Raw genomic sequence first — 25,991 nt, forward strand, 5'->3', positions numbered from 1 at the left:
GTACAGGTATATATGTTTAGGTTACAATCAGAACTGAGATTTAGGTTGGGGTGTACTTTTGACCTATTAGTTTCTTTCATTCTTGTCACAGCGGCGGCAGGTGGAGTGGAGGGTCCTCCAAGTTGGGAATGTGATCTCACGGTGGTTAGATGGGGGGGAGCTCAAAAGGCTCTGGGCTCCCCAGGTGGATTCAATGGAATGGAAGACGGCAGAACGCCACACAGGTGGTGAAGGGGGAGCCCGTGGGGGTGCGGTAAAAAATCAGACAGCTCGTTTTGCAGCAAGTGCCTCTGAGCAGGAGTATAATCGGCTAGGGGTCATGCCACCTTGTACAGTAAGTCTATGCTGGGCCGTGCCCGCAATAAAAGAATTGTTGGGGGCTTCGAGGACCATTCCCCTCTTATTAGTGGTATCATTTTGGTTATATGTTGTATGTTTAAATAAAAGGCTGCTGTGGCCAATTCATTCCGTCCTCTGGCGTGGTCTCTGTAGTTTAGTGTAGTATGTAAGCTATGGGCCTAGAGGGGAGGATGAATAGGACAGGACGGGGGAGGCAAGGACTTAAATTGGGGTTAGGAATGACTCGTCAATACCCATTGTCATGTGCGCTCTACTGTTTTCGGAAGTCCAGGAAAAGGAATGGAGAGAGACACGTATTCGTTGCCCCCTCCTCATCTCCGACCCAAACTCCAGCCGTTTGCCGGCTCCAGCGCAGGGAGGGGCCCGCATCTTGGAGACGCTTATGGCACATCTTGTCAGTACGCCTGGTTCTCACCTGGGATCTATTATAGAAGGGGCTGTCAGGGCATATAATTTTGATGACCTAACATCAGTATGGCAATGGTGGGCGTGTCGGACCCCCACTCATGTGATGATATTGATGATCTGTCCTGAGATTAAGGGGTACTTTGCACACTACGACATCGCAAGCCGATGCTGCGATGCCGAGTGCGATAGTCCCCGCCCCCGTCGCAGATGCGATATCATGGTGATAGCTAGCGTAGCGAACATTATCGCTACGGCAGCTTCACATGCACTCACCTGTCCTGCGACGTCGCTCTGGCCGGCGATCCGCCTCCTTATTAAGGGGGCGGGTCGTGCGGCGTCATAGCGACGTCACACGACAGGCGGCCAATAGCAGCGGAGGGGCGGAGATGAGCAGGATGTAAACATCCCGCCCACCTCCTTCCTTCCGCATTGCCGGCCGGGACGCAGGTAGCAGATGTTCCTCGCTCCTGCGACTTCACACACAGCGATGTGTGCTGCCGCAGGAACGAGGAACAACATCGGACCGTCGCAGCAAGGTAATTATGGTTTTCGCCGACGCTACACCGATGATACGATTACGACGCTTTTGCGCTCGTTAATCGTATCTTCTAGGCTTTACACACTACGATGTCGAGAGCGACGCCGGAAGTGCGTCACTTTCGACATGACCCCTCCGACATCGCACCTGCGATGTCGTAGTTTGCAGAGTACCCCTAAGTCGGCAATATCAGACGCCTGGACAATAGTGTTAAAGGGAATCTGTCAGCAGATTTGTGCTATATAATCTGAGCGCGGCACAATGTAGGGGCTGGGACCCCGATTCCGGCGATGGGTCACTTACTGGGCTGTTTGCTGTCATTCTGATACAATCCCTGGTTTCTCTGCTGCAGACTGACCTAGCAGTGCTCAGAATGCTGAGCCATGTATAACCCTGTCCACAATACTGATTGGCAGCTTCTGTGTACACTGCATATTATTAACAGAAAGCCGCTAATCAGTGGCGGGGGTGGAGTTACACAGAACAGCAGGACAAGAAGGTACGAGACACCAAGTCCTGTAATGATGCTTTCAAGCTGATTAAACACTAATTTTATTGAAAAAGAAACACACAGCCCAGTAAGTGACACATCACCGGATCAGGGTCTCAGCCCCTACGCCGTGCTGCTCTCAAATTACATAGCAAAAACATGGTGACCAATTCCCTCTAATATTAGTGGGGGTGGGGGGGGTGGGGGGTCAGAATGTATTTAGGTGGTATCAGGTATAATTTTATTACAGGGGACCTGAATAGATGTAGTCAGTCCTGGTCATATAAGCTACACAAAGGGAAAGCTCACTTCTATCTTTCCGGCGAAGGTCTCCCCTAGATTGACATCTCTGACAACAGTGTAATAGATAGAACTCTGTCGGTGCAAAAGTCACGGCTTCTAGAAGGACGTGGTGCATTTTTACCACTTAAACGTGTACACGCGCAGTCTCTTTTTCCTAGGGTGAGGGCCAAAGATGGTGTGAATTGATTGCCCGGACCCAGATGCCAGTCCTGAGTCCGAGAACTTTGGGTCAATGTAGTAGACGGTGATCCCCAAATGTTCCCTAATTTACAAAACCCTCCACCGGGCTTCAATCTACCAAGGAAAACATGGGTCACTCTAAATCGTATCAGAACAAACTTTGGCGTCTGTGCAGATTTTATGTAGAAGTGGGGAAAATATCACTCTCCCACCTGTGACTGTGGAGCAGATGGTCAAACTATCCAGCACATTGTTGAGGACTGGAGCGCCCCCTGAGATCCTACCATGGCGACAAGATGGATTTCTAGATTGGAAATCATGAGAACGCTATTGCATACATAGAAAATCTTCATATTCAACTTTGATTTTTATCCTTTTGATATTTTTCAATCACTGTCTATTGTCTGGTGTTTATTTTTATATGATGGGAAGGTAGACATTCATACCATTAAATAAATCCTTATCTCTCCTGATGATTAGTTTTTGTTGCAGCCATACCTACAGTACGAGCCGCCGGAAGATACCCTCACATCAGCTCTCTGCAGCCTGTCTACAGTACCTTCTCTAGCTCGCCTTTGCATTTTCCAGCCAGCCAATCAGAGCTCTCGCTCACCGATATATGCAAATCAGCTGCTGCTGGCAAAAAACAACAGCCAACCGCTTTATAACCATTTTATCCTAAATATTCAGCAGGGGCGGACCATTCTGGCAGCAGGGGTGGCTTCACTTTCTCACCAGGTTTCATTTTTTTTTTTCATCTCCATAAGGTAAAAGGCTCGGACAATATGGGCACATAAATAGCCATCGCAACATTCTAGTTACTTGGGTGCGGAGCGCAGGCAACGGCACTGGGAGGAGTGGGAGGCACAGGCAGATGTCCCCCACTCCAAGAAACCCACTGAACCGGCGGAACAGAGAGCGAGCACCACATATGCTCCTCTCTACCCATCATAGCCACTGACAGGACACACCAAGTGTGCCCACCGCACCCCTCTTTTTATTACACATCCTTGATAACTAACCCCTTTTTACACATCCTTGCTAACTCACAGCTCACTGACCAGGGGCTGCTGCTGCTGCTGCTGCTGCTGCTGCTGTTGTGGGTTACAATGCTACCACCATTGTGGAGGACACATCCTCAACCATTTCAGGATTCTTACAAATATTAGCTTACAAATACAAAACTTACAAAATAAATAGCTTTGATTTTCATTTCTTTGGGTGAGTGGGGTCTTTCTATTCAATCCGGGGTCAGCAGATCCCACCTCGGGGTGTTGTTACAGTCTTGTGTCCCATAATAAAGTGCACATCAGTCGGGGTCCCGATGTGCCGGGCACTGCTCACCACTACATTAACACAGAAAAGGGTCAGACATCTCTGTGCCACTAGAGTTCAGTAAGGCCGGACTTCGGCCCCACAGCCTAGGGGGAGGCTGCCCTGACAGGGTTGGACGGGAATGAAAGTGTTAAATAATGCTGGGCTTGGGGGTTTTTCAAGTATAGGGGAATTTTCAAATAATGTGGGGTTTAGGGGGCTTTGCTAGGATTAGGAAAATAAAGGATAAAAACAAAGGCGGGGAGATCCCAACGAGGCGGCGTAGTGAATTAGGGGTATAAATAGGGGAAGCCATTAGCGTAGGGCAGCCATTTCAGGCAGCCTACAATTAAACACCCAGCCACCCTCCGTTTTAGTGCGGTGCCAGTACATGGTGAGGAGGTCTGAGCTTGGCTACGTATGGGCTTTCATTTATTCGTACAGGTATATATGTTTAGGTTACAATCAGAACTGAGATTTAGGTTGGGGTGTACTTTTGACCTATTAGTTTCTTTCATTCTTGTCACAGCGGCGGCAGGTGGAGTGGAGGGTCCTCCAAGTTGGGAATGTGATCTCACGGTGGTTAGATGGGGGGGAGCTCAAAAGGCTCTGGGCTCCCCAGGTGGATTCAATGGAATGGAAGACGGCAGAACGCCACACAGGTGGTGAAGGGGGAGCCCGTGGGGGTGCGGTAAAAAATCAGACAGCTCGTTTTGCAGCAAGTGCCTCTGAGCAGGAGTATAATCGGCTAGGGGTCATGCCACCTTGTACAGTAAGTCTATGCTGGGCCGTGCCCGCAATAAAAGAATTGTTGGGGGCTTCGAGGACCATTCCCCTCTTATTAGTGGTATCATTTTGGTTATATGTTGTATGTTTAAATAAAAGGCTGCTGTGGCCAATTCATTCCGTCCTCTGGCGTGGTCTCTGTAGTTTAGTGTAGTATGTAAGCTATGGGCCTAGAGGGGAGGATGAATAGGACAGGACGGGGGAGGCAAGGACTTAAATTGGGGTTAGGAATGACTCGTCAATACCCATTGTCATGTGCGCTCTACTGTTTTCGGAAGTCCAGGAAAAGGAATGGAGAGAGACACGTATTCGTTGCCCCCTCCTCATCTCCGACCCAAACTCCAGCCGTTTGCCGGCTCCAGCGCAGGGAGGGGCCCGCATCTTGGAGACGCTTATGGCACATCTTGTCAGTACGCCTGGTTCTCACCTGGGATCTATTATAGAAGGGGCTGTCAGGGCATATAATTTTGATGACCTAACATCAGTATGGCAATGGTGGGCGTGTCGGACCCCCACTCATGTGATGATATTGATGATCTGTCCTGAGATTAAGGGGTACTTTGCACACTACGACATCGCAAGCCGATGCTGCGATGCCGAGTGCGATAGTCCCCGCCCCCGTCGCAGATGCGATATCATGGTGATAGCTAGCGTAGCGAACATTATCGCTACGGCAGCTTCACATGCACTCACCTGTCCTGCGACGTCGCTCTGGCCGGCGATCCGCCTCCTTATTAAGGGGGCGGGTCGTGCGGCGTCATAGCGACGTCACACGACAGGCGGCCAATAGCAGCGGAGGGGCGGAGATGAGCAGGATGTAAACATCCCGCCCACCTCCTTCCTTCCGCATTGCCGGCCGGGACGCAGGTAGCAGATGTTCCTCGCTCCTGCGACTTCACACACAGCGATGTGTGCTGCCGCAGGAACGAGGAACAACATCGGACCGTCGCAGCAAGGTAATTATGGTTTTCGCCGACGCTACACCGATGATACGATTACGACGCTTTTGCGCTCGTTAATCGTATCTTCTAGGCTTTACACACTACGATGTCGAGAGCGACGCCGGAAGTGCGTCACTTTCGACATGACCCCTCCGACATCGCACCTGCGATGTCGTAGTTTGCAGAGTACCCCTAAGTCGGCAATATCAGACGCCTGGACAATAGTGTTAAAGGGAATCTGTCAGCAGATTTGTGCTATATAATCTGAGCGCGGCACAATGTAGGGGCTGGGACCCCGATTCCGGCGATGGGTCACTTACTGGGCTGTTTGCTGTCATTCTGATACAATCCCTGGTTTCTCTGCTGCAGACTGACCTAGCAGTGCTCAGAATGCTGAGCCATGTATAACCCTGTCCACAATACTGATTGGCAGCTTCTGTGTACACTGCATATTATTAACAGAAAGCCGCTAATCAGTGGCGGGGGTGGAGTTACACAGAACAGCAGGACAAGAAGGTACGAGACACCAAGTCCTGTAATGATGCTTTCAAGCTGATTAAACACTAATTTTATTGAAAAAGAAACACACAGCCCAGTAAGTGACACATCACCGGATCAGGGTCTCAGCCCCTACGCCGTGCTGCTCTCAAATTACATAGCAAAAACATGGTGACCAATTCCCTCTAATATTAGTGGGGGTGGGGAGAGTGGGGGGTCAGAATGTATTTAGGTGGTATCAGGTATAATTTTATTACAGGGGACCTGAATAGATGTAGTCAGTCCTGGTCATATAAGCTACACAAAGGGAAAGCTCACTTCTATCTTTCCGGCGAAGGTCTCCCCTAGATTGACATCTCTGACAACAGTGTAATAGATAGAACTCTGTCGGTGCAAAAGTCACGGCTTCTAGAAGGACGTGGTGCATTTTTACCACTTAAACGTGTACACGCGCAGTCTCTTTTTCCTAGGGTGAGGGCCAAAGATGGTGTGAATTGATTGCCCGGACCCAGATGCCAGTCCTGAGTCCGAGAACTTTGGGTCAATGTAGTAGACGGTGATCCCCAAATGTTCCCTAATTTACAAAACCCTCCACCGGGCTTCAATCTACCAAGGAAAACATGGGTCACTCTAAATCGTATCAGAACAAACTTTGGCGTCTGTGCAGATTTTATGTAGAAGTGGGGAAAATATCACTCTCCCACCTGTGACTGTGGAGCAGATGGTCAAACTATCCAGCACATTGTTGAGGACTGGAGCGCCCCCTGAGATCCTACCATGGCGACAAGATGGATTTCTAGATTGGAAATCATGAGAACGCTATTGCATACATAGAAAATCTTCATATTCAACTTTGATTTTTATCCTTTTGATATTTTTCAATCACTGTCTATTGTCTGGTGTTTATTTTTATATGATGGGAAGGTAGACATTCATACCATTAAATAAATCCTTATCTCTCCTGATGATTAGTTTTTGTTGCAGCCATACCTACAGTACGAGCCGCCGGATACCCTCACATCAGCTCTCTGCAGCCTGTCTACAGTACCTTCTCTAGCTCGCCTCTGCATTTTCCAGCCAGCCAATCAGAGCTCTCGCTCACCGATATATGCAAATCAGCTGCTGCTGGCAAAAAACAACAGCCAACCGCTTTATAACCATTTTATCCTAAATATTCAGCAGGGGCGGACCATTCTGGCAGCAGGGGTGGCTTCACTTTCTCACCAGGTTTCATTTTTTTTTTTCATCTCCATAAGGTAAAAGGCTCGGACAATATGGACACATAAATAGCCATCGCAACATTCTAGTTACTTGGGTGCGGAGCGCAGGCAACGGCACTGGGAGGAGTGGGAGGCACAGGCAGATGTCCCCCACTCCAAGAAACCCACTGAACCGGCAGAACAGAGAGCGAGCACCACATATGCTCCTCTCTACCCATCATAGCCACTGACAGGACACACCAAGTGTGCCCACCGCACCCCTCTTTTTATTACACATCCTTGATAACTAACCCCTTTTTACACATCCTTGCTAACTCACAGCTCACTGACCAGGGGCTGCTGCTGCTGCTGCTGCTGCTGTTGTGGGTTACAATGCTACCACCATTGTGGAGGACACATCCTCAACCATTTCAGGATTCTTACAAATATTAGCTTACAAATACAAAACTTACAAAATAAATAGCTTTGATTTTCATTTCTTTGGGTGAGTGGGGTCTTTCTATTCAATCCGGGGTCAGCAGATCCCACCTCGGGGTGTTGTTACAGTCTTGTGTCCCATAATAAAGTGCACATCAGTCGGGGTCCCGATGTGCCGGGCACTGCTCACCACTACATTAACACAGAAAAGGGTCAGACATCTCTGTGCCACTAGAGTTCAGTAAGGCCGGACTTCGGCCCCACAGCCTAGGGGGAGGCTGCCCTGACAGGGTTGGACGGGAATGAAAGTGTTAAATAATGCTGGGCTTGGGGGTTTTTCAAGTATAGGGGAATTTTCAAATAATGTGGGGTTTAGGGGGCTTTGCTAGGATTAGGAAAATAAAGGATAAAAACAAAGGCGGGGAGATCCCAACGAGGCGGCGTAGTGAATTAGGGGTATAAATAGGGGAAGCCATTAGCGTAGGGCAGCCATTTCAGGCAGCCTACAATTAAACACCCAGCCACCCTCCGTTTTAGTGCGGTGCCAGTACATGGTGAGGAGGTCTGAGCTTGGCTACGTATGGGCTTTCATTTATTCGTACAGGTATATATGTTTAGGTTACAATCAGAACTGAGATTTAGGTTGGGGTGTACTTTTGACCTATTAGTTTCTTTCATTCTTGTCACAGCGGCGGCAGGTGGAGTGGAGGGTCCTCCAAGTTGGGAATGTGATCTCACGGTGGTTAGATGGGGGGGAGCTCAAAAGGCTCTGGGCTCCCCAGGTGGATTCAATGGAATGGAAGACGGCAGAACGCCACACAGGTGGTGAAGGGGGAGCCCGTGGGGGTGCGGTAAAAAATCAGACAGCTCGTTTTGCAGCAAGTGCCTCTGAGCAGGAGTATAATCGGCTAGGGGTCATGCCACCTTGTACAGTAAGTCTATGCTGGGCCGTGCCCGCAATAAAAGAATTGTTGGGGGCTTCGAGGACCATTCCCCTCTTATTAGTGGTATCATTTTGGTTATATGTTGTATGTTTAAATAAAAGGCTGCTGTGGCCAATTCATTCCGTCCTCTGGCGTGGTCTCTGTAGTTTAGTGTAGTATGTAAGCTATGGGCCTAGAGGGGAGGATGAATAGGACAGGACGGGGGAGGCAAGGACTTAAATTGGGGTTAGGAATGACTCGTCAATACCCATTGTCATGTGCGCTCTACTGTTTTCGGAAGTCCAGGAAAAGGAATGGAGAGAGACACGTATTCGTTGCCCCCTCCTCATCTCCGACCCAAACTCCAGCCGTTTGCCGGCTCCAGCGCAGGGAGGGGCCCGCATCTTGGAGACGCTTATGGCACATCTTGTCAGTACGCCTGGTTCTCACCTGGGATCTATTATAGAAGGGGCTGTCAGGGCATATAATTTTGATGACCTAACATCAGTATGGCAATGGTGGGCGTGTCGGACCCCCACTCATGTGATGATATTGATGATCTGTCCTGAGATTAAGGGGTACTTTGCACACTACGACATCGCAAGCCGATGCTGCGATGCCGAGTGCGATAGTCCCCGCCCCCGTCGCAGATGCGATATCATGGTGATAGCTAGCGTAGCGAACATTATCGCTACGGCAGCTTCACATGCACTCACCTGTCCTGCGACGTCGCTCTGGCCGGCGATCCGCCTCCTTATTAAGGGGGCGGGTCGTGCGGCGTCATAGCGACGTCACACGACAGGCGGCCAATAGCAGCGGAGGGGCGGAGATGAGCAGGATGTAAACATCCCGCCCACCTCCTTCCTTCCGCATTGCCGGCCGGGACGCAGGTAGCAGATGTTCCTCGCTCCTGCGACTTCACACACAGCGATGTGTGCTGCCGCAGGAACGAGGAACAACATCGGACCGTCGCAGCAAGGTAATTATGGTTTTCGCCGACGCTACACCGATGATACGATTACGACGCTTTTGCGCTCGTTAATCGTATCTTCTAGGCTTTACACACTACGATGTCGAGAGCGACGCCGGAAGTGCGTCACTTTCGACATGACCCCTCCGACATCGCACCTGCGATGTCGTAGTTTGCAGAGTACCCCTAAGTCGGCAATATCAGACGCCTGGACAATAGTGTTAAAGGGAATCTGTCAGCAGATTTGTGCTATATAATCTGAGCGCGGCACAATGTAGGGGCTGGGACCCCGATTCCGGCGATGGGTCACTTACTGGGCTGTTTGCTGTCATTCTGATACAATCCCTGGTTTCTCTGCTGCAGACTGACCTAGCAGTGCTCAGAATGCTGAGCCATGTATAACCCTGTCCACAATACTGATTGGCAGCTTCTGTGTACACTGCATATTATTAACAGAAAGCCGCTAATCAGTGGCGGGGGTGGAGTTACACAGAACAGCAGGACAAGAAGGTACGAGACACCAAGTCCTGTAATGATGCTTTCAAGCTGATTAAACACTAATTTTATTGAAAAAGAAACACACAGCCCAGTAAGTGACACATCACCGGATCAGGGTCTCAGCCCCTACGCCGTGCTGCTCTCAAATTACATAGCAAAAACATGGTGACCAATTCCCTCTAATATTAGTGGGGGTGGGGGGGGTGGGGGGTCAGAATGTATTTAGGTGGTATCAGGTATAATTTTATTACAGGGGACCTGAATAGATGTAGTCAGTCCTGGTCATATAAGCTACACAAAGGGAAAGCTCACTTCTATCTTTCCGGCGAAGGTCTCCCCTAGATTGACATCTCTGACAACAGTGTGATAGATAGAACTCTGTCGGTGCAAAAGTCACGGCTTCTAGAAGGACGTGGTGCATTTTTACCACTTAAACGTGTACACGCGCAGTCTCTTTTTCCTAGGGTGAGGGCCAAAGATGGTGTGAATTGATTGCCCGGACCCAGATGCCAGTCCTGAGTCCGAGAACTTTGGGTCAATGTAGTAGACGGTGATCCCCAAATGTTCCCTAATTTACAAAACCCTCCACCGGGCTTCAATCTACCAAGGAAAACATGGGTCACTCTAAATCGTATCAGAACAAACTTTGGCGTCTGTGCAGATTTTATGTAGAAGTGGGGAAAATATCACTCTCCCACCTGTGACTGTGGAGCAGATGGTCAAACTATCCAGCACATTGTTGAGGACTGGAGCGCCCCCTGAGATCCTACCATGGCGACAAGATGGATTTCTAGATTGGAAATCATGAGAACGCTATTGCATACATAGAAAATCTTCATATTCAACTTTGATTTTTATCCTTTTGATATTTTTCAATCACTGTCTATTGTCTGGTGTTTATTTTTATATGATGGGAAGGTAGACATTCATACCATTAAATAAATCCTTATCTCTCCTGATGATTAGTTTTTGTTGCAGCCATACCTACAGTACGAGCTGCCGGAAGATACCCTCACATCAGCTCTCTGCAGCCTGTCTACAGTACCTTCTCTAGCTCGCCTCTGCATTTTCCAGCCAGCCAATCAGAGCTCTCGCTCACCGATATATGCAAATCAGCTGCTGCTGGCAAAAAACAACAGCCAACCGCTTTATAACCATTTTATCCTAAATATTCAGCAGGGGCGGACCATTCTGGCAGCAGGGGTGGCTTCACTTTCTCACCAGGTTTCATTTTTTTTTTTCATCTCCATAAGGTAAAAGGCTCGGACAATATGGGCACATAAATAGCCATCGCAACATTCTAGTTACTTGGGTGCGGAGCGCAGGCAACGGCACTGGGAGGAGTGGGAGGCACAGGCAGATGTCCCCCACTCCAAGAAACCCACTGAACCGGCGGAACAGAGAGCGAGCACCACATATGCTCCTCTCTACCCATCATAGCCACTGACAGGACACACCAAGTGTGCCCACCGCACCCCTCTTTTTATTACACATCCTTGATAACTAACCCCTTTTTACACATCCTTGCTAACTCACAGCTCACTGACCAGGGGCTGCTGCTGCTGCTGCTGCTGCTGTGGTGGGTTACAATGCTACCACCATTGTGGAGGACACATCCTCAACCATTTCAGGATTCTTACAAATATTAGCTTACAAATACAAAACTTACAAAATAAATAGCTTTGATTTTCATTTCTTTGGGTGAGTGGGGTCTTTCTATTCAATCCGGGGTCAGCAGATCCCACCTCGGGGTGTTGTTACAGTCTTGTGTCCCATAATAAAGTGCACATCAGTCGGGGTCCCGATGTGCCGGGCACTGCTCACCACTACATTAACACAGAAAAGGGTCAGACATCTCTGTGCCACTAGAGTTCAGTAAGGCCGGACTTCGGCCCCACAGCCTAGGGGGAGGCTGCCCTGACAGGGTTGGACGGGAATGAAAGTGTTAAATAATGCTGGGCTTGGGGGTTTTTCAAGTATAGGGGAATTTTCAAATAATGTGGGGTTTAGGGGGCTTTGCTAGGATTAGGAAAATAAAGGATAAAAACAAAGGCGGGGAGATCCCAACGAGGCGGCGTAGTGAATTAGGGGTATAAATAGGGGAAGCCATTAGCGTAGGGCAGCCATTTCAGGCAGCCTACAATTAAACACCCAGCCACCCTCCGTTTTAGTGCGGTGCCAGTACATGGTGAGGAGGTCTGAGCTTGGCTACGTATGGGCTTTCATTTATTCGTACAGGTATATATGTTTAGGTTACAATCAGAACTGAGATTTAGGTTGGGGTGTACTTTTGACCTATTAGTTTCTTTCATTCTTGTCACAGCGGCGGCAGGTGGAGTGGAGGGTCCTCCAAGTTGGGAATGTGATCTCACGGTGGTTAGATGGGGGGGAGCTCAAAAGGCTCTGGGCTCCCCAGGTGGATTCAATGGAATGGAAGACGGCAGAACGCCACACAGGTGGTGAAGGGGGAGCCCGTGGGGGTGCGGTAAAAAATCAGACAGCTCGTTTTGCAGCAAGTGCCTCTGAGCAGGAGTATAATCGGCTAGGGGTCATGCCACCTTGTACAGTAAGTCTATGCTGGGCCGTGCCCGCAATAAAAGAATTGTTGGGGGCTTCGAGGACCATTCCCCTCTTATTAGTGGTATCATTTTGGTTATATGTTGTATGTTTAAATAAAAGGCTGCTGTGGCCAATTCATTCCGTCCTCTGGCGTGGTCTCTGTAGTTTAGTGTAGTATGTAAGCTATGGGCCTAGAGGGGAGGATGAATAGGACAGGACGGGGGAGGCAAGGACTTAAATTGGGGTTAGGAATGACTCGTCAATACCCATTGTCATGTGCGCTCTACTGTTTTCGGAAGTCCAGGAAAAGGAATGGAGAGAGACACGTATTCGTTGCCCCCTCCTCATCTCCGACCCAAACTCCAGCCGTTTGCCGGCTCCAGCGCAGGGAGGGGCCCGCATCTTGGAGACGCTTATGGCACATCTTGTCAGTACGCCTGGTTCTCACCTGGGATCTATTATAGAAGGGGCTGTCAGGGCATATAATTTTGATGACCTAACATCAGTATGGCAATGGTGGGCGTGTCGGACCCCCACTCATGTGATGATATTGATGATCTGTCCTGAGATTAAGGGGTACTTTGCACACTACGACATCGCAAGCCGATGCTGCGATGCCGAGTGCGATAGTCCCCGCCCCCGTCGCAGATGCGATATCATGGTGATAGCTAGCGTAGCGAACATTATCGCTACGGCAGCTTCACATGCACTCACCTGTCCTGCGACGTCGCTCTGGCCGGCGATCCGCCTCCTTATTAAGGGGGCGGGTCGTGCGGCGTCATAGCGACGTCACACGACAGGCGGCCAATAGCAGCGGAGGGGCGGAGATGAGCAGGATGTAAACATCCCGCCCACCTCCTTCCTTCCGCATTGCCGGCCGGGACGCAGGTAGCAGATGTTCCTCGCTCCTGCGACTTCACACACAGCGATGTGTGCTGCCGCAGGAACGAGGAACAACATCGGACCGTCGCAGCAAGGTAATTATGGTTTTCGCCGACGCTACACCGATGATACGATTACGACGCTTTTGCGCTCGTTAATCGTATCTTCTAGGCTTTACACACTACGATGTCGAGAGCGACGCCGGAAGTGCGTCACTTTCGACATGACCCCTCCGACATCGCACCTGCGATGTCGTAGTTTGCAGAGTACCCCTAAGTCGGCAATATCAGACGCCTGGACAATAGTGTTAAAGGGAATCTGTCAGCAGATTTGTGCTATATAATCTGAGCGCGGCACAATGTAGGGGCTGGGACCCCGATTCCGGCGATGGGTCACTTACTGGGCTGTTTGCTGTCATTCTGATACAATCCCTGGTTTCTCTGCTGCAGACTGACCTAGCAGTGCTCAGAATGCTGAGCCATGTATAACCCTGTCCACAATACTGATTGGCAGCTTCTGTGTACACTGCATATTATTAACAGAAAGCCGCTAATCAGTGGCGGGGGTGGAGTTACACAGAACAGCAGGACAAGAAGGTACGAGACACCAAGTCCTGTAATGATGCTTTCAAGCTGATTAAACACTAATTTTATTGAAAAAGAAACACACAGCCCAGTAAGTGACACATCACCGGATCAGGGTCTCAGCCCCTACGCCGTGCTGCTCTCAAATTACATAGCAAAAACATGGTGACCAATTCCCTCTAATATTAGTGGGGGTGGGGGGGGTGGGGGGTCAGAATGTATTTAGGTGGTATCAGGTATAATTTTATTACAGGGGACCTGAATAGATGTAGTCAGTCCTGGTCATATAAGCTACACAAAGGGAAAGCTCACTTCTATCTTTCCGGCGAAGGTCTCCCCTAGATTGACATCTCTGACAACAGTGTAATAGATAGAACTCTGTCGGTGCAAAAGTCACGGCTTCTAGAAGGACGTGGTGCATTTTTACCACTTAAACGTGTACACGCGCAGTCTCTTTTTCCTAGGGTGAGGGCCAAAGATGGTGTGAATTGATTGCCCGGACCCAGATGCCAGTCCTGAGTCCGAGAACTTTGGGTCAATGTAGTAGACGGTGATCCCCAAATGTTCCCTAATTTACAAAACCCTCCACCGGGCTTCAATCTACCAAGGAAAACATGGGTCACTCTAAATCGTATCAGAACAAACTTTGGCGTCTGTGCAGATTTTATGTAGAAGTGGGGAAAATATCACTCTCCCACCTGTGACTGTGGAGCAGATGGTCAAACTATCCAGCACATTGTTGAGGACTGGAGCGCCCCCTGAGATCCTACCATGGCGACAAGATGGATTTCTAGATTGGAAATCATGAGAACGCTATTGCATACATAGAAAATCTTCATATTCAACTTTGATTTTTATCCTTTTGATATTTTTCAATCACTGTCTATTGTCTGGTGTTTATTTTTATATGATGGGAAGGTAGACATTCATACCATTAAATAAATCCTTATCTCTCCTGATGATTAGTTTTTGTTGCAGCCATACCTACAGTACGAGCCGCCGGAAGATACCCTCACATCAGCTCTCTGCAGCCTGTCTACAGTACCTTCTCTAGCTCGCCTCTGCATTTTCCAGCCAGCCAATCAGAGCTCTCGCTCACCGATATATGCAAATCAGCTGCTGCTGGCAAAAAACAACAGCCAACCGCTTTATAACCATTTTATCCTAAATATTCAGCAGGGGCGGACCATTCTGGCAGCAGGGGTGGCTTCACTTTCTCACCAGGTTTCATTTTTTTTTTTCATCTCCATAAGGTAAAAGGCTCGGACAATATGGGCACATAAATAGCCATCGCAACATTCTAGTTACTTGGGTGCGGAGCGCAGGCAACGGCACTGGGAGGAGTGGGAGGCACAGGCAGATGTCCCCCACTCCAAGAAACCCACTGAACCGGCGGAACAGAGAGCGAGCACCACATATGCTCCTCTCTACCCATCATAGCCACTGACAGGACACACCAAGTGTGCCCACCGCACCCCTCTTTTTATTACACATCCTTGATAACTAACCCCTTTTTACACATCCTTGCTAACTCACAGCTCACTGACCAGGGGCTGCTGCTGCTGCTGCTGCTGCTGTTGTGGGTTACAATGCTACCACCATTGTGGAGGACACATCCTCAACCATTTCAGGATTCTTACAAATATTAGCTTACAAATACAAAACTTACAAAATAAATAGCTTTGATTTTCATTTCTTTGGGTGAGTGGGGTCTTTCTATTCAATCCGGGGTCAGCAGATCCCACCTCGGGGTGTTGTTACAGTCTTGTGTCCCATAATAAAGTGCACATCAGTCGGGGTCCCGATGTCCCGGGCACTGCTCACCACTACATTAACACAGAAAAGGGTCAGACATCTCTGTGCCACTAGAGTTCAGTAAGGCCGGACTTCGGCCCCACAGCCTAGGGGGAGGCTGCCCTGACAGGGTTGGACGGGAATGAAAGTGTTAAATAATGCTGGGCTTGGGGGTTTTTCAAGTATAGGGGAATTTTCAAATAATGTGGGGTTTAGGGGGCTTTGCTAGGATTAGGAAAATAAAGGATAAAAACAAAGGCGGGGAGATCCCAACGAGGCGGCGTAGTGAATTAGGGGTATAAATAGGGGAAGCCATTAGCGTAGGGCAGCCATTTCAGGCAGCCTACAATTAAACACCCAGCCACCCTCCGTTTTAGTGCGGTGCCAGTACATGGTGAGGAGGTCTGAGCTTGGCTACGTATGGGCTTTCATTTATTCGTACAGGTATATATGTTTAGGTTACAATCAGAACTGAGATTTAGGTTGGGGTGTACTTTTGACCTATTAGTTTCTTTCATTCTTGTCACAGCGGCGGCAGGTGGAGTGGAGGGTCCTCCAAGTTGGGAATGTGATCTCACGGTGGTTAGATGGGGGGGAGCTCAAAAGGCTCTGGGCTCCCCAGGTGGATTCAATGGAATGGAAGACGGCAGAACGCCACACAGGTGGTGAAGGGGGAGCCCGTGGGGGTGCGGTAAAAAATCAGACAGCTCGTTTTGCAGCAAGTGCCTCTGAGCAGGAGTATAATCGGCTAGGGGTCATGCCACCTTGTACAGTAAGTCTATGCTGGGCCGTGCCCGCAATAAAAGAATTGTTGGGGGCTTCGAGGACCATTCCCCTCTTATTAGTGGTATCATTTTGGTTATATGTTGTATGTTTAAATAAAAGGCTGCTGTGGCCAATTCATTCCGTCCTCTGGCGTGGTCTCTGTAGTTTAGTGTAGTATGTAAGCTATGGGCCTAGAGGGGAGGATAAATAGGACAGGACGGGGGAGGCAAGGACTTAAATTGGGGTTAGGAATGACTCGTCAATACCCATTGTCATGTGCGCTCTACTGTTTTCGGAAGTCCAGGAAAAGGAATGGAGAGAGACACGTATTCGTTGCCCCCTCCTCATCTCCGACCCAAACTCCAGCCGTTTGCCGGCTCCAGCGCAGGGAGGGGCCCGCATCTTGGAGACGCTTATGGCACATCTTGTCAGTACGCCTGGTTCTCACCTGGGATCTATTATAGAAGGGGCTGTCAGGGCATATAATTTTGATGACCTAACATCAGTATGGCAATGGTGGGCGTGTCGGACCCCCACTCATGTGATGATATTGATGATCTGTCCTGAGATTAAGGGGTACTTTGCACACTACGACATCGCAAGCCGATGCTGCGATGCCGAGTGCGATAGTCCCCGCCCCCGTCGCAGATGCGATATCATGGTGATAGCTAGCGTAGCGAACATTATCGCTACGGCAGCTTCACATGCACTCACCTGTCCTGCGACGTCGCTCTGGCCGGCGATCCGCCTCCTTATTAAGGGGGCGGGTCGTGCGGCGTCATAGCGACGTCACACGACAGGCGGCCAATAGCAGCGGAGGGGCGGAGATGAGCAGGATGTAAACATCCCGCCCACCTCCTTCCTTCCGCATTGCCGGCCGGGACGCAGGTAGCAGATGTTCCTCGCTCCTGCGACTTCACACACAGCGATGTGTGCTGCCGCAGGAACGAGGAACAACATCGGACCGTCGCAGCAAGGTAATTATGGTTTTCGCCGACGCTACACCGATGATACGATTACGACGCTTTTGCGCTCGTTAATCGTATCTTCTAGGCTTTACACACTACGATGTCGAGAGCGACGCCGGAAGTGCGTCACTTTCGACATGACCCCTCCGACATCGCACCTGCGATGTCGTAGTTTGCAGAGTACCCCTAAGTCGGCAATATCAGACGCCTGGACAATAGTGTTAAAGGGAATCTGTCAGCAGATTTGTGCTATATAATCTGAGCGCGGCACAATGTAGGGGCTGGGACCCCGATTCCGGCGATGGGTCACTTACTGGGCTGTTTGCTGTCATTCTGATACAATCCCTGGTTTCTCTGCTGCAGACTGACCTAGCAGTGCTCAGAATGCTGAGCCATGTATAACCCTGTCCACAATACTGATTGGCAGCTTCTGTGTACACTGCATATTATTAACAGAAAGCCGCTAATCAGTGGCGGGGGTGGAGTTACACAGAACAGCAGGACAAGAAGGTACGAGACACCAAGTCCTGTAATGATGCTTTCAAGCTGATTAAACACTAATTTTATTGAAAAAGAAACACACAGCCCAGTAAGTGACACATCACCGGATCAGGGTCTCAGCCCCTACGCCGTGCTGCTCTCAAATTACATAGCAAAAACATGGTGACCAATTCCCTCTAATATTAGTGGGGGTGGGGGGGGGGTGGGGGGTCAGAATGTATTTAGGTGGTATCAGGTATAATTTTATTACAGGGGACCTGAATAGATGTAGTCAGTCCTGGTCATATAAGCTACACAAAGGGAAAGCTCACTTCTATCTTTCCGGCGAAGGTCTCCCCTAGATTGACATCTCTGACAACAGTGTAATAGATAGAACTCTGTCGGTGCAAAAGTCACGGCTTCTAGAAGGACGTGGTGCATTTTTACCACTTAAACGTGTACACGCGCAGTCTCTTTTTCCTAGGGTGAGGGCCAAAGATGGTGTGAATTGATTGCCCGGACCCAGATGCCAGTCCTGAGTCCGAGAACTTTGGGTCAATGTAGTAGACGGTGATCCCCAAATGTTCCCTAATTTACAAAACCCTCCACCGGGCTTCAATCTACCAAGGAAAACATGGGTCACTCTAAATCGTATCAGAACAAACTTTGGCGTCTGTGCAGATTTTATGTAGAAGTGGGGAAAATATCACTCTCCCACCTGTGACTGTGGAGCAGATGGTCAAACTATCCAGCACATTGTTGAGGACTGGAGCGCCCCCTGAGATCCTACCATGGCGACAAGATGGATTTCTAGATTGGAAATCATGAGAACGCTATTGCATACATAGAAAATCTTCATATTCAACTTTGATTTTTATCCTTTTGATATTTTTCAATCACTGTCTATTGTCTGGTGTTTATTTTTATATGATGGGAAGGTAGACATTCATACCATTAAATAAATCCTTATCTCTCCTGATGATTAGTTTTTGTTGCAGCCATACCTACAGTACGAGCCGCCGGAAGATACCCTCACATCAGCTCTCTGCAGCCTGTCTACAGTACCTTCTCTAGCTCGCCTCTGCATTTTCCAGCCAGCCAATCAGAGCTCTCGCTCACCGATATATGCAAATCAGCTGCTGCTGGCAAAAAACAACAGCCAACCGCTTTATAACCATTTTATCCTAAATATTCAGCAGGGGCGGACCATTCTGGCAGCAGGGGTGGCTTCACTTTCTCACCAGGTTTCATTTTTTTTTTTCATCTCCATAAGGTAAAAGGCTCGGACAATATGGACACATAAATAGCCATCGCAACATTCTAGTTACTTGGGTGCGGAGCGCAGGCAACGGCACTGGGAGGAGTGGGAGGCACAGGCAGATGTCCCCCACTCCAAGAAACCCACTGAACCGGCGGAACAGAGAGCGAGCACCACATATGCTCCTCTCTACCCATCATAGCCACTGACAGGACACACCAAGTGTGCCCACCGCACCCCTCTTTTTATTACACATCCTTGATAACTAACCCCTTTTTACACATCCTTGCTAACTCACAGCTCACTGACCAGGGGCTGCTGCTGCTGCTGCTGCTGCTGTTGTGGGTTACAATGCTACCACCATTGTGGAGGACACATCCTCAACCATTTCAGGATTCTTACAAATATTAGCTTACAAATACAAAACTTACAAAATAAATAGCTTTGATTTTCATTTCTTTGGGTGAGTGGGGTCTTTCTATTCAATCCGGGGTCAGCAGATCCCACCTCGGGGTGTTGTTACAGTCTTGTGTCCCATAATAAAGTGCACATCAGTCGGGGTCCCGATGTGCCGGGCACTGCTCACCACTACATTAACACAGAAAAGGGTCAGACATCTCTGTGCCACTAGAGTTCAGTAAGGCCGGACTTCGGCCCCACAGCCTAGGGGGAGGCTGCCCTGACAGGGTTGGACGGGAATGAAAGTGTTAAATAATGCTGGGCTTGGGGGTTTTTCAAGTATAGGGGAATTTTCAAATAATGTGGGGTTTAGGGGGCTTTGCTAGGATTAGGAAAATAAAGGATAAAAACAAAGGCGGGGAGATCCCAACGAGGCGGCGTAGTGAATTAGGGGTATAAATAGGGGAAGCCATTAGCGTAGGGCAGCCATTTCAGGCAGCCTACAATTAAACACCCAGCCACCCTCCGTTTTAGTGCGGTGCCAGTACATGGTGAGGAGGTCTGAGCTTGGCTACGTATGGGCTTTCATTTATTCGTACAGGTATATATGTTTAGGTTACAATCAGAACTGAGATTTAGGTTGGGGTGTACTTTTGACCTATTAGTTTCTTTCATTCTTGTCACAGCGGCGGCAGGTGGAGTGGAGGGTCCTCCAAGTTGGGAATGTGATCTCACGGTGGTTAGATGGGGGGGAGCTCAAAAGGCTCTGGGCTCCCCAGGTGGATTCAATGGAATGGAAGACGGCAGAACGCCACACAGGTGGTGAAGGGGGAGCCCGTGGGGGTGCGGTAAAAAATCAGACAGCTCGTTTTGCAGCAAGTGCCTCTGAGCAGGAGTATAATCGGCTAGGGGTCATGCCACCTTGTACAGTAAGTCTATGCTGGGCCGTGCCCGCAATAAAAGAATTGTTGGGGGCTTCGAGGACCATTCCCCTCTTATTAGTGGTATCATTTTGGTTATATGTTGTATGTTTAAATAAAAGGCTGCTGTGGCCAATTCATTCCGTCCTCTGGCGTGGTCTCTGTAGTTTAGTGTAGTATGTAAGCTATGGGCCTAGAGGGGAGGATGAATAGGACAGGACGGGGGAGGCAAGGACTTAAATTGGGGTTAGGAATGACTCGTCAATACCCATTGTCATGTGCGCTCTACTGTTTTCGGAAGTCCAGGAAAAGGAATGGAGAGAGACACGTATTCGTTGCCCCCTCCTCATCTCCGACCCAAACTCCGGCCGTTTGCCGGCTCCAGCGCAGGGAGGGGCCCGCATCTTGGAGACGCTTATGGCACATCTTGTCAGTACGCCTGGTTCTCACCTGGGATCTATTATAGAAGGGGCTGTCAGGGCATATAATTTTGATGACCTAACATCAGTATGGCAATGGTGGGCGTGTCGGACCCCCACTCATGTGATGATATTGATGATCTGTCCTGAGATTAAGGGGTACTTTGCACACTACGACATCGCAAGCCGATGCTGCGATGCCGAGTGCGATAGTCCCCGCCCCCGTCGCAGATGCGATATCATGGTGATAGCTAGCGTAGCGAACATTATCGCTACGGCAGCTTCACATGCACTCACCTGTCCTGCGACGTCGCTCTGGCCGGCGATCCGCCTCCTTATTAAGGGGGCGGGTCGTGCGGCGTCATAGCGACGTCACACGACAGGCGGCCAATAGCAGCGGAGGGGCGGAGATGAGCAGGATGTAAACATCCCGCCCACCTCCTTCCTTCCGCATTGCCGGCCGGGACGCAGGTAGCAGATGTTCCTCGCTCCTGCGACTTCACACACAGCGATGTGTGCTGCCGCAGGAACGAGGAACAACATCGGACCGTCGCAGCAAGGTAATTATGGTTTTCGCCGACGCTACACCGATGATACGATTACGACGCTTTTGCGCTCGTTAATCGTATCTTCTAGGCTTTACACACTACGATGTCGAGAGCGACGCCGGAAGTGCGTCACTTTCGACATGACCCCTCCGACATCGCACCTGCGATGTCGTAGTTTGCAGAGTACCCCTAAGTCGGCAATATCAGACGCCTGGACAATAGTGTTAAAGGGAATCTGTCAGCAGATTTGTGCTATATAATCTGAGCGCGGCACAATGTAGGGGCTGGGACCCCGATTCCGGCGATGGGTCACTTACTGGGCTGTTTGCTGTCATTCTGATACAATCCCTGGTTTCTCTGCTGCAGACTGACCTAGCAGTGCTCAGAATGCTGAGCCATGTATAACCCTGTCCACAATACTGATTGGCAGCTTCTGTGTACACTGCATATTATTAACAGAAAGCCGCTAATCAGTGGCGGGGGTGGAGTTACACAGAACAGCAGGACAAGAAGGTACGAGACACCAAGTCCTGTAATGATGCTTTCAAGCTGATTAAACACTAATTTTATTGAAAAAGAAACACACAGCCCAGTAAGTGACACATCACCGGATCAGGGTCTCAGCCCCTACGCCGTGCTGCTCTCAAATTACATAGCAAAAACATGGTGACCAATTCCCTCTAATATTAGTGGGGGTGGGGGGGGGTGGGGGGTCAGAATGTATTTAGGTGGTATCAGGTATAATTTTATTACAGGGGACCTGAATAGATGTAGTCAGTCCTGGTCATATAAGCTACACAAAGGGAAAGCTCACTTCTATCTTTCCGGCGAAGGTCTCCCCTAGATTGACATCTCTGACAACAGTGTAATAGATAGAACTCTGTCGGTGCAAAAGTCACGGCTTCTAGAAGGACGTGGTGCATTTTTACCACTTAAACGTGTACACGCGCAGTCTCTTTTTCCTAGGGTGAGGGCCAAAGATGGTGTGAATTGATTGCCCGGACCCAGATGCCAGTCCTGAGTCCGAGAACTTTGGGTCAATGTAGTAGACGGTGATCCCCAAATGTTCCCTAATTTACAAAACCCTCCACCGGGCTTCAATCTACCAAGGAAAACATGGGTCACTCTAAATCGTATCAGAACAAACTTTGGCGTCTGTGCAGATTTTATGTAGAAGTGGGGAAAATATCACTCTCCCACCTGTGACTGTGGAGCAGATGGTCAAACTATCCAGCACATTGTTGAGGACTGGAGCGCCCCCTGAGATCCTACCATGGCGACAAGATGGATTTCTAGATTGGAAATCATGAGAACGCTATTGCATACATAGAAAATCTTCATATTCAACTTTGATTTTTATCCTTTTGATATTTTTCAATCACTGTCTATTGTCTGGTGTTTATTTTTATATGATGGGAAGGTAGACATTCATACCATTAAATAAATCCTTATCTCTCCTGATGATTAGTTTTTGTTGCAGCCATACCTACAGTACGAGCCGCCGGAAGATACCCTCACATCAGCTCTCTGCAGCCTGTCTACAGTACCTTCTCTAGCTCGCCTCTGCATTTTCCAGCCAGCCAATCAGAGCTCTCGCTCACCGATATATGCAAATCAGCTGCTGCTGGCAAAAAACAACAGCCAACCGCTTTATAACCATTTTATCCTAAATATTCAGCAGGGGCGGACCATTCTGGCAGCAGGGGTGGCTTCACTTTCTCACCAGGTTTCATTTTTTTTTTCATCTCCATAAGGTAAAAGGCTCGGACAATATGGGCACATAAATAGCCATCGCAACATTCTAGTTACTTGGGTGCGGAGCGCAGGCAACGGCACTGGGAGGAGTGGGAGGCACAGGCAGATGTCCCCCACTCCAAGAAACCCACTGAACCGGCGGAACAGAGAGCGAGCACCACATATGCTCCTCTCTACCCATCATAGCCACTGACAGGACACACCAAGTGTGCCCACCGCACCCCTCTTTTTATTACACATCCTTGATAACTAACCCCTTTTTACACATCCTTGCTAACTCACAGCTCACTGACCAGGGGCTGCTGCTGCTGCTGCTGCTGCTGCTGCTGTGGGTTACAATGCTACCACCATTGTGGAGGACACATCCTCAACCATTTCAGGATTCTTACAAATATTAGCTTACAAATACAAAACTTACAAAATAAATAGCTTTGATTTTCATTTCTTTGGGTGAGTGGGGTCTTTCTATTCAATCCGGGGTCAGCAGATCCCACCTCGGGGTGTTGTTACAGTCTTGTGTCCCATAATAAAGTGCACATCAGTCGGGGTCCCGATGTCCCGGGCACTGCTCACCACTACATTAACACAGAAAAGGGTCAGACATCTCTGTGCCACTAGAGTTCAGTAAGGCCGGACTTCGGCCCCACAGCCTAGGGGGAGGCTGCCCTGACAGGGTTGGACGGGAATGAAAGTGTTAAATAATGCTGGGCTTGGGGGTTTTTCAAGTATAGGGGAATTTTCAAATAATGTGGGGTTTAGGGGGCTTTGCTAGGATTAGGAAAATAAAGGATAAAAACAAAGGCGGGGAGATCCCAACGAGGCGGCGTAGTGAATTAGGGGTATAAATAGGGGAAGCCATTAGCGTAGGGCAGCCATTTCAGGCAGCCTACAATTAAACACCCAGCCACCCTCCGTTTTAGTGCGGTGCCAGTACATGGTGAGGAGGTCTGAGCTTGGCTACGTATGGGCTTTCATTTATTCGTAGAGGTATATATGTTTTGGTTACAATCAGAACTGAGATTTAGGTTGGGGTGTACTTTTGACCTATTAGTTTCTTTCATTCTTGTCACAGCGGCGGCAGGTGGAGTGGAGGGTCCTCCAAGTTGGGAATGTGATCTCACGGTGGTTAGATGGGGGGGAGCTCAAAAGGCTCTGGGCTCCCCAGGTGGATTCAATGGAATGGAAGACGGCAGAACGCCACACAGGTGGTGAAGGGGGAGCCCGTGGGGGTGCGGTAAAAAATCAGACAGCTCGTTTTGCAGCAAGTGCCTCTGAGCAGGAGTATAATCGGCTAGGGGTCATGCCACCTTGTACAGTAAGTCTATGCTGGGCCGTGCCCGCAATAAAAGAATTGTTGGGGGCTTCGAGGACCATTCCCCTCTTATTAGTGGTATCATTTTGGTTATATGTTGTATGTTTAAATAAAAGGCTGCTGTGGCCAATTCATTCCGTCCTCTGGCGTGGTCTCTGTAGTTTAGTGTAGTATGTAAGCTATGGGCCTAGAGGGGAGGATGAATAGGACAGGACGGGGGAGGCAAGGACTTAAATTGGGGTTAGGAATGACTCGTCAATACCCATTGTCATGTGCGCTCTACTGTTTTCGGAAGTCCAGGAAAAGGAATGGAGAGAGACACGTATTCGTTGCCCCCTCCTCATCTCCGACCCAAACTCCAGCCGTTTGCCGGCTCCAGCGCAGGGAGGGGCCCGCATCTTGGAGACGCTTATGGCACATCTTGTCAGTACGCCTGGTTCTCACCTGGGATCTATTATAGAAGGGGCTGTCAGGGCATATCATTTTGATGACCTAACATCAGTATGGCAATGGTGGGCGTGTCGGACCCCCACTCATGTGATGATATTGATGATCTGTCCTGAGATTAAGGGGTACTTTGCACACTACGACATCGCAAGCCGATGCTGCGATGCCGAGTGCGATAGTCCCCGCCCCCGTCGCAGATGCGATATCATGGTGATAGCTAGCGTAGCGAACATTATCGCTACGGCAGCTTCACATGCACTCACCTGTCCTGCGACGTCGCTCTGGCCGGCGATCCGCCTCCTTATTAAGGGGGCGGGTCGTGCGGCGTCATAGCGACGTCACACGACAGGCGGCCAATAGCAGCGGAGGGGCGGAGATGAGCAGGATGTAAACATCCCGCCCACCTCCTTCCTTCCGCATTGCCGGCCGGGACGCAGGTAGCAGATGTTCCTCGCTCCTGCGACTTCACACACAGCGATGTGTGCTGCCGCAGGAACGAGGAACAACATCGGACCGTCGCAGCAAGGTAATTATGGTTTTCGCCGACGCTACACCGATGATACGATTACGACGCTTTTGCGCTCGTTAATCGTATCTTCTAGGCTTTACACACTACGATGTCGAGAGCGACGCCGGAAGTGCGTCACTTTCGACATGACCCCTCCGACATCGCACCTGCGATGTCGTAGTTTGCAGAGTACCCCTAAGTCGGCAATATCAGACGCCTGGACAATAGTGTAAAAGGGAATCTGTCAGCAGATTTGTGCTATATAATCTGAGCGCGGCACAATGTAGGGGCTGGGACCCCGATTCCGGCGATGAGTCACTTACTGGGCTGTTTGCTGTCATTCTGATACAATCCCTGGTTTCTCTGCTGCAGACTGACCTAGCAGTGCTCAGAATGCTGAGCCATGTATAACCCTGTCCTCAATACTGATTGGCAGCTTCTGTGTACACTGCATATTATTAACAGAAAGCCGCTAATCAGTGGCGGGGGTGGAGTTACACAGAACAGCAGGACAAGAAGGTACGAGACACCAAGTCCTGTAATGATG

The sequence above is a fragment of the Anomaloglossus baeobatrachus genome, chromosome 1, assembly GCF_048569485.1.
Source record: "Anomaloglossus baeobatrachus isolate aAnoBae1 chromosome 1, aAnoBae1.hap1, whole genome shotgun sequence".
In the NCBI taxonomy this organism is placed as follows: domain Eukaryota; kingdom Metazoa; phylum Chordata; class Amphibia; order Anura; family Aromobatidae; genus Anomaloglossus; species Anomaloglossus baeobatrachus.